This window comes from Aotus nancymaae, unplaced genomic scaffold (genome assembly GCF_030222135.1).
Source record: "Aotus nancymaae isolate 86718 unplaced genomic scaffold, 86718_ANA_hifiasm-v0.15.2.pri h1tg000028l, whole genome shotgun sequence".
NCBI lineage: Eukaryota > Metazoa > Chordata > Mammalia > Primates > Aotidae > Aotus > Aotus nancymaae.
In genome coordinates, this window is record NW_026988441.1 from 24,097,473 (window position 1) to 24,109,140 (window position 11,668).

An 11,668-nucleotide genomic window follows, 5' to 3' on the forward strand; every position below is an offset into this window, starting at 1 on the left:
GTGCCATTGCACTCCAGCCTGGGTAATGAGCGAAACTCCGTCTCAAAAAAAAAAAAAAAAAAAAAGAAACAGTGTCACCTTTGTGCATGGCCTGGGATAACACTCTTTTTTTTTTTTTTGAGACGGAGTCTTGCTCTGCCACCCAGGCTGGATGGAGTGCACTGGTGCAATCTTCACTCATTGCAACCTCCGGCTCCTAAGTTCAGGCGATTCTTCTGCTTCAGCCTCCAGAGTAGCTGAGACTACAGGTGTAAGCCACCACGCCTGGCTAATGTTTTTTAATTTTTTTAAATTTTTACTAGAGACCAGGTTTCACCATGTTGGGCAGGCTGGTCTCGAACACCTGATCTCAGGTGATCCACCTACCTCGGCCTCCCAAAGTGCTGAGATTATAGGTGTGAGCCACCATGCCCAGCTGGATAACACTCTTTATAACACTCGAGGGCATTATGTAACATGTGAGAGTGTGCTAATTCTTTATGACCTTCATAAACAAAGACCAAAGATGTGACTCATCTTTGAGATGGCTGAGAGCCATCATCACACAAGCTGACTATAGCAGAGCAAATTGTCCTGACCAAAAAAAAAAAAAAGCTGACTATAGTGTATGCCATCATTTAATATGTAGGTAGGCAGTTAGCAGGAGAGTCACATCACCTGGGATTTCAGCCAAGGATATCTCACAATCTTCCCTGAGGGAAGGAGGAACCAAGCAGGAGTGGAGCACCTGGGTGCTCAGTCAGGAATATGTTAGAATTCTCTCCTGAAAACACAGCACAGGCAAGAGGCATGTCACCTGGGTGCTGAGCTCAGCACTATGTCACAATGCTCCCTAAGGGCAAGACAGAGACAGAAGAGTCACATCACCTGGTGTTTGGTTCCAGGGATATGTCACAATCTTTCCTGTGCAGGGCATGGTGCAGGCAAGAAGCATCACATCTTTTAGATCATTGATGCAGATATATGTCACAAGGTCCCTGTAGGCAAAGCCCAGGCAGGAGCATGCAATCCCATGGGTGGTGGGCCTAGTAATATTTTACAATACCCAAAATATGTGAGGCCCAGGAAAACAGGAGAATCACATCACCTACATGCTGGGTCCAGTGATATGCCACAATCCTCCCTTTCGGCAGGGTCCAGAAAGAAAAACAGAATTATATCACCTGGGTGATGAATAAAAAGATATGTTATAACACCTCTGTGGGCAGGTCCCATGCAGGAGATTCACATCACCAAGGTGTTAGAACCAGGCACATGTCACAATACATAATATACAAGAGGAACCAGGCAGGAAAGTCAAATCACTCAGATGCTGGGCAGGTGTATGTCACAATCACACATGCATGAAGGTCAAGGTATGAGATGAATAATTTCACACATTTCTTAGTTCTAGGTATGAGCCATGATACCCTATGTTGGGTAAGTACATGAGTGACAATCTCAATGATGGTCTAGATTTGTGTATGAGAACCTCAATCCCTCCTGGAAATTGTGTCATTTTAATGAAGTCACCAATTCATTGGTGTGCTGAATCTTGGTCTCAGAGACACTAATCTCTCAATGGACCAAATTATGAGATTCAATTTTCCAACTTTCGACTGCATCTGGATATGAGATTCAGAACCTGAACAATGAGCTGTGTTTATGGGGAAGGATGACAGTCTTTACTGTTGGCAGGCTATGCATGAGTGTCACAACCTCTCCTGTGTGCTGAGTTCTGTTAGGACATTCTCTGTACCTCTTGACAACTCTACACAGTATGTGAGAGTGTTAACTCTTCATGACCTTCATACAAAGAGGGAACCCAAGACATTACCCATTTTCCTGACCCTGGCTATGAGACACAGTGTATCTGCTACTGGTTGTTTTGAGGTATGAGAGTCATTATTGCATGTGTAAGTTTGGACAAGATATGCATCACAATCCCACCAGTGAATAGAGACTGACCAGTAGACTCACATCACCTGTGTTTTGGGGAAGTGACATGTCACAATCTTCTCTGAGGGCAAGGACAGGGCAGAAGTGTCACACCACCTGTGTGCTTGATTAGGGATATGTTAAAATCTCCTCCTGAAAGCAGAATACAGTCAGCAGAGTCACATCACCTGGATGCTAGGCACCGTGATATGTTACAATGATCTGTGGGCAAGGACCAGGCAGGAAAAACACATCACCTGATTGCCGAGACCAGTGATTCATCACAATCTTCCCAGTGGTCAGTGTGCAGGCAGAAAAGGGGAGTTAAATCTCCAAGATAATAAATGCAAAGATACGTCACAAGTCCACTTATGTCCTGGGCTCAGGCAGAAGCCTCCCATCTCATAGCTGTTAAACTCAGTAATATGTCACTATACCCAAAATATGCCAGAAACAGTAAAAATAAAAGGTCACATCACCTATGTGATGAAAAGGAGATATGCCATAATTCTGTGGGCAGTTCCCATGTCATAATGTGGTATCACGTAGGTGCTGAATCCACATGTAAATCATAACACACAACGCATGCAGGGCTTAGGTAGAAGAGGAGAGTCACAACACATCGGTGGTGAGTCCAGCAACACATCACAATCCCTGCTTTGGCAAATCCCAAGCCATAGAGAAGAGTCACATCACCTATGTACTGGGCTCAGCAATATGTCAGACTATCATTTATAGGGAGGGCCCATGCAAGAGAGTCACATCATCTAAATTATAGGCCCAAAAATATGTCAAAATGCTCTCTGTGAGTGCAGCTCAGGAAAATAAAAGAATCATATGACCTAGGGTTTAGGGCCAAGTACGTGTAACAAACACCCCAGTACACAGAGCCCATGGATAAGAGTCACATCGCGTAGGTCCTGGGCCCAGTGATATGTCTCAATACACAATGTGTGTAGGACCCAGTCTAGAGAGAAGAGTCACCTCATCTAGGTTCTTGATCCAGTGATATGTCATAATCCCTTTTTGGGCAGAGACCAAATAGTAGAGAAGAGTCACATCACCTAGATGCTGGGCCCAGCAATATGTCACAATATTCCAAGAAGAGGGTCCAAACAACAGAGTCAAATCGGCTGGGCGTGGTCACTCATATCTGTAATCCCAGCACTTTGAGAGGTTGAGGCAGGTGAATCACTTAAGGTTAGGAGTTTGGGACCGGCCTGGCCAACATGGCGAAATTCCATCTCTACTTAAAATATTAGCTGGGCGTGGTGGTAATCGCCTATAATCCCAGCCACTTGAGAGGCTGAGGCAGGAGAATCACTCTGGGAGCCTGAGGTTGCGTGAGAGTCACGCAATCTCATTGATAGGCCCAGATATATGTTACAGTGACTTCTGGGAGCCAGCAGAAGAATCATATCACCTGTATGCTAATCTCAGCAATAAATCACTCTCTCTTCTGTGGGCAAGGTGCAGGCAGGAGAGGAGAGTCACAACATCTCGGTGCAGGGCCCAAAGATATGTCACAATCTCTTTTTGGGCAACATCCAGGTAAGTAAGAGAGAAGAGTCACGTAAAATAGTCAAAGGAGGCCAAGTGCAATGGCTCACACCTGTAATCCCAGCACAATGGGAGGTTGAGGTGGGCAGAACGGCTGAGGTCAGGGGTTTGAGAGATCAGTCTGGCCAACATGGTGATACCTCTTCTCTACTGAAAATAAAAAAATTAGTTGGGTGTGGTGGTGCACACCTGTGGTCTCAGTCAAAAGGCTGAGGCAAGCCAGGCGTAGTGGCTCATGTGCCTGCAATCCAGCACTTTGGAGGCTAAGGCGAGCGGATCACCTGAGGTCGGGAGTTCAAGACCAGCCTGACCAACATGGTGAAACCTCATCTTTAAAAAAAGAAAAAGAAAAAGAAAAAAAAGGCTGAGGCAGAAGACTCACTTGAACCCAGGAGGCAAAGGTTTAAGTGAGCAGAGATAACACCATTGCATTCCAGCCCAGGTGACAGAGGAGACTCTGTCTCAAAAATAAAGTTGAAATAAAATAAAATAAAATAGTTAAAGGGCCCCGGATATGTTACAATGCACCTTATAGGCAGGGTCCAGGCAGGAGTCTCATATCACATTTGTTCCGAGCCCAGGAATGCATCCCCACACCTTCTGAGAGCAGTGGCATGACAAAAGAGTAATGCCACCTTAGTATTATGCCCAGTGACATGTCACAATAACCCCTGTGGGCAAAACCTAGGAAGAGGAGAAAACTCAGGTTAGCTAGGTGGTGAGCCCAGTGATACATCACAATCTCTTCTGTGACCAGGAGGCAGGCAGGAAAAGAGCCACATTACCTGTGTGATGGGTGTAGGGATATGTCACAAAGTCCTCTCTAGGCAGGGCCTAGGCAGTAGAGTTACCTCACCTGGGTGTTAGACCCAGCAATATGTCACAATGGCCCACATGGGCAAGCACAGGCAGGAGAGTCACATAACCTATGTGTGTGGCCCAGCAATATGACACAGTGTCCCCTGTGGAAGAGCCAAGGCTAGAGAGAAGATTCACATCACCTGAGTACAAGACCCAGTGATGTCATAATGCTTGCTGTGGGAAGTGCCAAGGCAGTAGAATAGTCACATCGCCTTGGTGTTGGGTCGCAATCCCTTCTGTTGGCTGGACTGAGGCAGCAGCATCAACTCACTCTGGTGTCAGGTAAAGTCATAGGTCATAATCACACTGTCAGAAATGTTCAGGGATGAAATTATATATCTGAACTGGAAAGAATCAACACATCAAAAATATGACCAGACTGTGTATGGTGCCTCATAATCCCAGCACTTTGGGAGGCCAAGGTGGGAGGATACCTAGAGTTCAGGAGTTTGAGACTATCCTGGGGCCTGCATGGTGAGACAATACCTATATTAAAAAATGAAAGTTTAAAATAAATGTGTATATATATATGTGCATATGATCAGAGCCTGAAAAACATAGCAAGACTAGGTATCTACTAAAAAAAAAAAAAAAAATAGAAAGATGTCTGATTGTTTAACAGACTATATATATATATATAGAGAGAGAGAGAGAGAGAGAGAGAGAAAGAGAGAGACAGAACCAGTAATGGTGTCTCAGGCGTGTAAGCTCAGTACTTTTAGAGGCCGAGGCCAGCAGATCACTTGATGCAGGAATTTGAGATCAGCCTGGGAAACATGATGGAACCCCATCTCTACAAAAATGATAAGTAAAATATACAAAATAAAGTGCCAGTTGTGGTGGCACATGCCTTTAGTCCCAGCTATTGGGAAAGGGGTGTCTGAGACGGGAGCATCACCTAAGCCCAGGGAGGTCAAGGTTGCAATGATCTATGATCACGCACCTGAACTTTAGCCTGAGTAAAATACATCTAAAACAACAGCAACTTCAGTGTACAGGAATTGGTGTGTGTGTGTGTGTGAGAGAGAGAGAGAGAACAACAAAAAGAAAAAAGAAAAAAAACCAGAACGCAATGTACTGCAAAAACAAACTCAAAGTAGGGCTAGAAAAAAACAAAAACAAAAACAAAAACCCAGAAAGATCCCCAGAGCCCCAGCTATTTGGGATACCAAAATGAGAGGATCACCTGGATGAGCTCAGGAAGGTAGAGGCCGCAGTGAGCCATCACTGAACTCTTCTGCTGGACCTAAGCAGTACTGCCCCAGTGAGAGCCGTCTGGTCCACCTTAAACATTTCATGTTGGTGACCAAGTCCTACACTCTTAGTCAACATCTGTAGACCTGGTGGCCAGAATGAGAAGCCAGCCAGTGGCTTCGGAGGCAGAAGCCCACAGGGTCCACCCTACAGGCCATGTGTGGTGCTCTCGGCCTGAAGCTGTCCCCGTTGGAACCTTATTCTCCCCAAAGTGGCCTACCTCTACAGCCGGCCTCTAGGTCCACCAACCTTCCTTCTCAAGTTTTCAATTCCTGATCCACTCAAATAAGAGGTCAGCAGCCACGACTACTTGCCTCAGCTTGCATCCCACATCTGGTCACCCAGCAGCCTGGCCGAGAAGCCACCAGGTCCACCCTTCAGGCCATGTGTGGCACTCGTGGCCTGAAGCTGTCCCTCTGGCATCTGAGCTTCCCACCTCCGCCTCCCCCAACCCCTCCACCCCCCATTCAGGCAACAGAGCAAGACTCACTCTGGGTTAAAAAAAAAAAAAAGATGGGCCAGGCGCGGTGGCTCACGCCTATAATCCCAGCACTTTGGGAGGCCGAGGCGGGTGGATCACGAGGTCAAGAGATCGAGACCATCCTGGTCAACAAGGTGAAACCCCGACTCTACTAAAATACAAAAATTAGCTGGGCATGGTGGTGCGCGCCTGTAATCCCAGCTACTCAGGAGGCTGAGGCAGGAGAATTGCTTGAACCCAGGAGGCGGAGGTTGCAGTGAGCCGAGATCGAGCCATTGCACTCCAGTCTGGGTAACAACAGCGAAACTCCGCCTTAAAAAAAAAAAAAAAAGATGAAAAATAAAGAAAGAAATGAAGGAAAGAAGGAAATAAGGAAGAAAGAGGGCAAAAAAATTAAAAAAAAAGGAAGAATGAAAAGGAAAAAGAAGAAAATAAAAGAAGATGGAGCATGGTGACTCAAACCTGTAATCTCACCTTTTTGGGAAGCTGAAATGGGAGAATTGCTTGAGCACAGGAATTTGACACCAGCCCTGGGGTCGTAGCAAGGTCTGGTCTCTACTACAAGGAATAAAAAATTTAGCCAGGCATGATGGCATGCTCATGAAATAAGAAGGAAAACAGGCAGGAGGAAAGGAGGGAAGGAGAGAAGAAAGGTAGGAAGGAAGAAAGAAACCAAGTTCTTATTTTTATTTATTTTTTTTGAGACAGAGTCTCGCTCTGTCGCCAGGAGCCAGGCTGGAGGGCAGTGGCGCAATCTCGGCTCACTGCAATCTCCACCTCCTGGGTTCAAGCAGTTCTCCTGCCTCAGCCTCCCGAGTAGCTGGGACTACAGGTGCAGGCCACCACGCCCAGGTAATTTTTGTATTTTTTAGTAGGGATGGGGTTTCACCATGTTGGCCAGGATGGTCTCGATCTCTTGACCTTGTGATCCGCCCACCTCAGCCTCCCAAAGTGCTGGGATTACAGGCATGAGCCACCATGCCTGGCTGAAACCAAGTTCTAAAAGGAAAAAAAAAATTAAAAAGAAACAGAAAAAAGGAGAAATACATACAAAAAACAAAGAGGAAGAGAAACACAGAGGGAAAGACACACACAGAAGGAGACAGAAAAGGAGAAAAAAAAATGAGGAAGAGAGGAAAGGAAGCCAGGCGCAGTGGCTCACGCCTGTAATTCCAGCATTTTGGGAGGCTGAGGCAGGAGGATCATGTGAGGTCAGGAGTTCGAGACCAGCCTGGCCAACATAGCAAAACCCCATCTCTACTAAAAAAATACAAAGAATTAGCTGGGCATGGTGATGCACAGCTGTAATCCCAGTTACTCAGGAGGCTGAGGCATGAGAGTTACTTAAACTCAGGATTCAGAGGGTGCAGTGAGCCCAGATTGCACCACTGTACTCCAGCCTGGGCAACACAGCAAGACTCTGTCTCAACAAAAAGGAGAGGCAGAGAAGAAATTAGCCCTGGGCAGAGCCTCCAGGAGCCCACACCAGCTATTTGCGCACCTACTGTGCAATCGCCTTAGATGTTCAGAAGCTGCTATGCTTCTGAACTGAAGAGCTATGAGATATACAAAATACTTGCTGTTGACATTGTGACTCACATGCAAACAAAATACACGGTTTCATTTTCTGAATCCTGTGGTTTCTTTGAGCCCGCTTTTATCACCTTAACCTAGTTAATGTACATTCTGAATTGTGTGTATGAAGTTGATACTGAAATCTCAAGTTTTGATAGCCCGTGAAGTGCATAAATATCTAATTTCATCTGAATTGATGTGAGGAAAAATTACCAGAATGCCTTGGTCAGATTATTTGATAGAATCAATTGTTGTACATAAAATAAATCTGCACATATATATATTATAATAAAATAGTGGAAGACAAAAAAATCTGGCTTCTTGACCTTTGGACCTCTCACCCAGATCACCTACTTCCTTCACTCTCACTTACCTGGTGGTGCAGCTATGGTCTCCTCACTCTTCACAGTCCAGGGCTGTTCCCTTCCCTCCAAAAAGGTCACCAGGTCCAGCTTAGAGACAGCAAGACCTGTTTTTTGGTTTTGGAGACAGAGTGTTGCTCTAGCACCCAAGCTGGAGTGCAGTGGTGCTATCTCGGCTCACTGCTGCAAACTTCACCTCCCAAGTTCTTTTTTTTTTTTTTTTTTTTGAGACGGAGTTTCGCTCTTGATACCCAGGCTGGAGCGCAATGGCGCGATCTCGGCTCACCGCAATCTCCGCCTCCTGGGTTCAGGCAATTCTCCTGCCTCAGCCTCCTGAGTAGCTAGGATTACAGGCACGCGCCACCGTGCCCAGCTAATTTTTTGTATTAGTAGAGACGGGGTTTCACCATGTTGACCAGGATGGTCTCGATCTCTTGACCTCGTGATCCACCCGCCTCGGCCTCCCAAAGTGCTGGGATTACAGGCTTGAGCCACCGCGCCCGGCCTTCACCTCCCAAGTTCAAGCGATTCTCATGCCTCAGCCTCCTGAGTAGTTGGGACTACAGGTGCACGCCACCATGCCTGGCTAATTTTTTGTATTTTAGTAGAGATGGGGTTTCACCATGTTGGCCAGGATGGTCTCAATCTCTTGACCTCATGATCTGCCTACCTTGGCCTCCCAAAGTGCTTGGCCTCCCAAAGTGCCTCTGCCTCCTAAAGTGACGGGATTACAGGCATGAGCCACAGTACCCAGCCTTTTTTTTTGAATGGAGTCTTGCTCTGTTGCCCAGGCTGGAATACAGTGACACATTCTTGGCTCACTAAAACCTCTGCCTCCCGGGTTCAAGCAATTCTCCTGCCTCAGCCTCCTGAGTAGCTGAGATTACAGGCAAATGCCACAATGCCTAGCTAATTCTTTTGTATTTTTAGTAGAGATGGGGTTTCACCACGTTGGCCAGGCTGAAAATAATTTTTTACTCTGGGGCCAGGCACAGTGACTCACGCCTGTAATCCCAGCTACTTGGGAGCCTGAAGTGGGAGAATTGTTTGAACCTGGTAGGTGGAGGTTGCAGTGAGCTGAGATTGTACCACTGCACTCTAGCCTAGGTGACAGAGTAAGAGTCTGTTTTGGACAGGGTCGGGGGAGGTATACTTTGCAGCAGCACCATTAACACAAAAAGTTCTATTAAACCCTGATCAACACTCAAATGTCACCATCTCTGTAAAGCCCTCCTTGATTTTCCCACTGCTATGGTAGTGCCACAACTGATCAGTATAACCATTCAGCCCCTCAATACAAGTCTTTTTATGTACAAGTGTTATTCTCTAGAAGAAATTAATCATTTACCCACCTATCCACACTAATGAACTACAAACTCCTACAGGGCAGGTATGTTGAACCCTGTTCATCCGTGTAATCCAAATGTCTGATACACAATAGGTGTCATATACACATAAAATTAAAATGCTGCCAGGGAATTATTGGGAAAACTACCAAATTCTTTCTTATTTACATAACCAGGAAATTTCCACCTGAACCACACAAATAAGGCGACTACATAACTGTAACCAATTCTTGAATTTCGTTTGCCTTCTCACTCGCCCTTTATAAAATCTTTCCTTTATGTCTCTCAGGTGGGCCACGTATTATGGCTGGGTGCTTTCCATTTCACCAATCACTGCTCAAATAAACAGGTTAACGTTTTAACATTGACTCCCTTTAATTTTTAAGAGTAGAGGCTGGGCGCGATGGCTCAGGCTTATAATTGTACTTTGGGAGGCCGAGGCAGGCGGATCACGTGAGGACAGGAGTTCCAGACCACCTTCCACCATGGCGAAACCACTTCTCTACTAGAATATAAATATTAGCCAGGCGTGGTGGCGCAGGCTCTAATCCCAAATTCTCGGGGGGCTGAGGCACGAGAATCGCTTGAGCCTGAGAGGCGGAAGTTGCAGTGATTACGCCACTGCACTCCAGCCTGGGCGAAGAACAAGACTCCGTCTCAAACAAAATGTTTAACAGAAGAGACTGGGAGCCCCACCGGCCGCAGTTCCTCCCACGCAAACACCGGGTCGGGATTCTGTCCTGAAGATTCGCCTGGCATCCCTGAGCAGTGTGGAAAATACTCGGGGCTGCGGGTGCAGAGCTGCCCAGGGAGCTCCAGACAGGGCGCCGCTGGGACCGGCGGGACTCGAGACCCAGCCGCCATCTTGCCGCCAGAGGGGCCTGGGGCGGAGCTGCGCCAGCGGGGATCAGGTCCGCGACCTGGGAGCGGACTGTGGGGGGGCCGGTCCTGTTGGTTTCACTGCCTGCTCTCCCCTCTCGGGATGTCCAACCCCGCACACTCACCCTTTCCAAGTTTCCAGGATGTCCTGGCATCTTAGGTGTGCGACTCCTAGGACCTGCAGATCACAGAGCAACAAAGGCTGTGACAGAGTCACGGGGCGGGGGCGGTGGATCTCAAGGTGTAGGACGCAGAACAACAGAGACAGATCCCAAGCTCTGCTGGGAGCGAGAGACAAAGACCCCGCCAAATGCCGGAAGCCACGCCCTCCTCTCCAAATGAGCGCCTCATTGGGCAGTTCCCGCACCAGCGCCACTGATTGGATAAAGCACCAGCACTCTCCCCCTATCTCCTCCCTTCCCTCAGCATAAGTGTATTTTATGGACAAGAAAGTAGGTAAGATAACCTTCACAAGGAATTACAGCCGATTAAGAAGTGAGCTGAGAGTTGTAATGCACTTGCTCTTTCCTTACCTGGGTCTGCTTGCATAATGTATCTATTTGCTACTTAAGGGTAAGAAAGAACATTTGGGGCCGGGAGCTGTGGCTCACGCCTGTAATCCTAGCACTTTGGGAGGCCTAGGTGGGTGGATCACCTGAGGTCAGGAGTTCAAGACCAGCCTGGCCATCATGGTGAAACCCCATCTTTAAAAAAAAAAAAAAGAAAGAAAGAAAGAACATTTGGACTTTTTTTTTTTTTTGAGATCGAGTTTCGCTCTTATTGCCCAGGCTGGAGTGCAGAGTGCAATGGCGCGATCTCGGCTCACTGCAACCTCCGTCTCCCAGGTTTAAGCGATTCTCCTGCCTCAGCCTCCTGAGTAGCTGGCATTACAGTCGTGCGCCACCATGCTAGGCTAATTTTTTTTTTCTTTTGTATTTTTAGTAGAGACGGGGTTTCACCATGTTGGTCAGGCTGGTTTCTAACTCCTCACCTTGTGATCTGGGCGCCTCAGTTTCCCAAATTCCTGGGATTATAGGCCTGAGCCACTGCGCCCGGCCATTTGGACTTTTTTTCTTTGTGGCGGAATTTCGCTCTTGTTACCCAGGCTGGACTGCAATGTCGCGATCTCGGCTCACCGCAACCTCTGCCTCCTGGGTTCAAGCAATTCTGCCTCAGCCTCCCGAGTAGCTGGGACTACAGGCGTGCCCCACCATGCCCAGCTAATTTTTTTTTTTGTATTTTTAGTAGAGACGGGGTTTCACCATGTTGACCAAGATGGTCCCGATCTCTTGACCTCGTGATCCACCCACCTCGGCCTCCCAAAGTGCTGGAATTACAGGCGTGAGCCACTGCGCCCGGCCGCATTTGGACATTTTTTAACTTTTTAATCATCTTGATAATGCAGGAAAGACCCTCAACCCATCCCTGAGCTC

At 47.2% G+C, this 11,668-nt stretch overlaps 1 long non-coding RNA gene across 2 annotated transcripts; it reads right to left on the reverse strand.

Moving 5' to 3' along the window:
* Window positions 1-578: 578 nt before the first annotated feature.
* Window positions 579-10,561, reverse strand: LOC135276764 (uncharacterized). Of its 2 annotated transcripts, XR_010344309.1 has the most exons (5): window positions 10,361-10,561; window positions 8,022-8,117; window positions 2,175-4,161; window positions 1,965-2,070; window positions 579-1,163 (listed from the first exon to the last, which is right to left on the reverse strand). It is a non-coding gene; the product is annotated as an uncharacterized LOC135276764 (long non-coding RNA). The 2 variants fall into 2 exon arrangements; XR_010344308.1 differs by having other exon boundaries at window positions 579-2,070.
* Window positions 10,562-11,668: the final 1,107 nt, after the last annotated feature.